The following is a 4,867-nucleotide window of genomic DNA, read 5'->3' on the forward strand; positions in this document are numbered from 1 at the left end:
GATATTAATTTTAAGACCTGAACATAGAAAGAAAACACGAAGGATTCTCACAATGTTTAATAACTCAGCTTTACTCCACTCTCCCATCATAATAGCATCATCCGCGTACAATAAATGAGCAATGTTCGACCCACCATTAGGGGTAGAGATCCCTTTTATAACTCCAGCCTCCTTGGCATTACCAATCATACATGAGAGAGCCTCCATAACAACCAAGAATAAGAACGGAGAGAGCGGGTCACCTTGTCTCATACCCTTCTCACATCTAGAAGTGAAAGTAGGCGAGCCATTGACCAACACTGAAGAGTTAGCCGACTTAAGAATACCCATAACCCAAGAACACCACTTGTTATGAAATTCCATTTGTTGAAGAATACTAACGACGAATTTCCAACTCACATTGTCATAAGCTTTGTCGAAGTCAATTTTTAAAAAGAAAGCCATGGATTTCTTCTTTTTAATCCAAGAGATAAGCTTGTTGACAATAAGAGGCCCGTCTGATATGTATCTCCCTTTAAGAAATGCCGACTGAGAACTAGAAATCACTTCGTCAAGAACCGTCCTCATACGATTAGCAAGAACTTTCGAGATCACCTTACTAATAACTCCCACCAAATTAATAGGCCTATAGTTATTTTAAAGAAACCGGGTCTTTAACCTTAGGAACGACGGCAATAAACGACGACCCACTACCCAAGTTTATGTAACTGGAATTGTGGAACTCTCGAAAATTCTCACAAAATCATCCTTGAATAATTCCCAAAAGTGTTTAATAAATTTGAAGTTCATACCATCCGGACTCGGAGCCTTCTCATCCCCACAATCATAAACGGCCTCTTTTATTTCTCGCTCGGAGCGATTAAAAAATTACTATCCTCAATCGATATCTTCTTGATTTGAGGCACCGATAACATGTGCTCCTTCCGTGACGGAGAGATTAGTTTATGGTGTCCTTAGGTACAAGTGTGCTACATAGCTACTAGAAGGCGTATGGATTGATCTTAAGATTACTGTAAGTGTATGGTTTATGTGTGCCCACACCTATCATACCTATTACTGTGCGGCTCAAGGGTACATCTGTATGATATAGTTTATTGGTTGACTTGCTTTATATTGTATCATAGAGGATTGGATCATGAGAAAACCGGTTTAAATGAGAAAATCAAAAAACTAACTAAAAAGGCCAAAAAAAACAAACCAACTTTTTTTCTAATTTTTATAAAAAAATCACAGGTTTTTATGCATGGGAAAAAATTTTTAAAAAAAAAAAATAAAAAATAAGTTTTTGCTGTATTGCACATGTGCACTATTACGGATATAGTGCGCATTTGTAGTACACATATAATGCACATGTGCAGTACAACAAATTTTTTTTGAAATTTTTTTATATATAAAAACTAGCGATTTTTTTATAAAAAATTGTAAAAAAAAATTGGTATGTTTTTTAGCTTTTTTTTAAGGTTTATTTTAGTTAGTTTTCTAGTTTTCTCATTTATATGTAGTTTTCTCATGATCCTCTCCCTTGTATCAGATTATTGGTATTAGTTATTATTGTTACTACTACTATTGTTTCTGTTACCGTTACTATTACTACTATTACTGTTAATGTAATTTAAGCCTAATATTTCGTACTTCCGTGTATTTTATTTCAGCACAGGTTCACAGTTTACTTTGGATGGGGTGAAGAGTGAAAAATAAACCCTAGGATGCTAACTGAAGATGTTTATCACTTATATAAAATAAACATGTATTTTGGGCCCTAGGGCTATGGATTATCTTTTGGAATATAACCCTAACTTTAATATTAATGGAACTATCTTTTGTTTCTAATCACCGTTTCTAGTGACACGTTAGCCCTATTCAGGTTGGGGTGTTACAGACATGATAAGACACATTGAACTACGAGGCTAGACACGAACACCATATGATAACTTATCAGGTCATTTTATTTTTTTTCTGAACACGAACACGACCTATTAATAATATATTAACACGATAAGACACGAACCTATTGATTAAGGGTCGTGAATGCGATTGTGAGATGCGGGCATATGGCTGAGAGAGGAAGAATGTGAGATGCAATTTCAAAATTCTGGTTTTTTCAATTGTGTGGCCACATATGTCAGTATAACCCCCACCCCACATCCTATATTTTGTAAACATATTTTAATAGATGATTAACATGTTAACATGTCTTTAACCTGTTTGACACTCAATTGTGAGGCCGCATATGTCAATATAACCCCCACCCCCACCCCCCACATCCTATATTTTGTAAATAAAAATTATTAACATGTTTTAACAGGTGTTTAACATGTTAACATGTTTTTATAACCTGTTTGACACGAAAATTAACAGATTTTATCATGTCGACTTATTTACAACACGGAACTTAGTAAGCTCAAAAACGAAACCTGTTAAGGTCATGTCGTGTTATCATTCCTGTTAGGGATAGAATTTCATAGCGCATGGATCACGGATCTCAAGTGTGGCCTGGATCAAGGATCCTCAGCTTAAATTTGAATTAAGGATCCACAAAAGAAGTTGCAAGACTAAGGATCCAGGATCCTCATTATTATCCTAACACTAACAATTGTTTCCTTCATTTTTGAACTTGTTTTGCAGGTGTATTCGAATAAGACTTGGTCCAACCGAGATTCTAGGGGAATATGCTTGACAATTCTGCACGTGCAAGGACTCTATGACCGTTATGGTGATCATGGGGAGCTTGCACCATTTGCGGATAGTTAGTCAGCCTAGATAGTTTCAAAATTTAAAGGGGATACAAGCTTGATTTATTATTATTAGCAACACATGAACACTACACTCAAACTCTCTGCAACTCATTGGCGATTACATATACATTTACACACTAGTGATCCTTGTACCAAGCTTGTTATCATCCCGATTTGTAAACTTTCTTTATTTAATATAGTTGGTGATTGGTAGTTTCCATCACCCGAGGTTTTTTATGCCAGAGATCATTTATTGATCAAGGGCTTTTTCCTCGTATAAATACTTGCGTTCATCATTCATTTCACTCATTTGTTGTTTACCACTTATACAATTAACCAAGCATCTAACCTCACAAAACTCAGATTTGGTTACATTATCCTTGTGTGATTTTTGACCAAAACAGTTTGGCGCCCACCGTGGGGCAATCGGTGCTTCATTCTTGAGAAATCTTATTCATTTTATCCATTTCTTTTCATTACCTTCAACCACATGGCTTCTCATGCGAAGAACACTTCCACCTCCATGCCAGCGATCACCTCTTCATAGGGCATTCTACCTTTTCCTCCTGTCCCTTCTGGATCCCAGAAGAATGCTGAGAATGTTGCGAAGAAGCCAACCCCCATTTTCATAAAAGCAACTACTGATGTTTCTTCTAGTCCTACTAACTGTTAGGGCTGGATTTTTATAACATATGATCCTTACATGTGATCCTAACCAGTGATCCTTATTTCTTTGGCAGATAGTGATCCTCATAAGAGTTCCAGGATCAGGATCACGGACCATCATAGGGATCCTCATGCTAACAGTTGTTTTCATTGAATTTAATGTTATCTTGCAGGAATGTCTAGCAGGATCCGCTCTTAGCATCGCAAATAAGGGACGCGTCTTTACAACTTTGGCATATGCTTAATTAGAGATGAACGTTGAAGAGGATATGGAAACTCGGCATGATTTAAGGGCGATAATTTAGGCTAGATTTACTTTTATTCCTAAAGGGGTAATGAGCTGATTATTAGTCTATTTACCTAAAATAGGTCACTCACACTTGTATATATAACACTCTTCCCCATTCGGAAGACACACAACACATTTCTCACACGCTTAGACACACGATACGATCCTTGTACTCAACTCATTATCATCCGAAGTTGTAACCATAATTTGATATATTGAAGCTTGGTGATCGGTAATTGCCATCACCCGAGGTTTTTTATGCCGGAGATCATTCATTGATCAAGGGTTTTTCCTCGTATAAATCCTTGTGTCACTTGCACATTTTTTACTAAAGTGATTCTTTACTTTTTCAACAAACCAAGCATCATTCCCCGATTACTTAGAGTTTGGTTGCATAATCTTTGTGTGATTTTTGACCAAAACAGTTTGGCGCCCACCGTGTAACGCCCTGCTTTTTCATGCTTTCCATAATTAGAAAGCTCGCCTTGTAATGCTATTTTTGGAAATCTTGTATTACTGTGGTCGTCTCTTCGTTGTAAAATCCGAGACTTGGATCATAAATAAAATTCGTATTTCTTTAAATTCACCATCTACATATTCATACATGTTCATACGTTGGAATTCATTGTACATGGAATCCTTATTTGTAATTCATACTTATACAATACTTATTCACGGTGCATGTCCATGATTGTCCTTAAATTGTTGATACCTAAAAACCCCTAATAATATACTTATTTATACAACGGTTAATCATCTAAAATGGGACTTATACTTGTCACTTACAAACATGTTACATACTTGTACATTACACTTTTTACCTAGTTAAATCATGTTTTATTTCATATTTCACCTTGTTACAAGTTAGGGGAAACATTGTTGCATATTATTACACAACTTAATTAACAAAATTACTCATTAGAATGTTTTAAAATAAAGAAATATGGCAGCCCCAATTTAGCAAAATTCAGCCCCATATAGTTGGGTTTTGTGGGCTAGTTTTCAAGGTGTAACCCCTTCTAAACACTTCCAAAGCCCAACCCATTGAAACCCTAATCCTTCCCCCTATAAATACCACTTATAACCAGCCTCTCTACCACTTTTGCAACACTAAAAACACTCAAAACATCCTCCAAACCGTAGCTGAAAGCAAGGGTTCGAGTAGATTGACACCCCT

Source organism: Helianthus annuus, chromosome 4 (genome assembly GCF_002127325.2).
Source record: "Helianthus annuus cultivar XRQ/B chromosome 4, HanXRQr2.0-SUNRISE, whole genome shotgun sequence".
Lineage (NCBI taxonomy): Eukaryota > Viridiplantae > Streptophyta > Magnoliopsida > Asterales > Asteraceae > Helianthus > Helianthus annuus.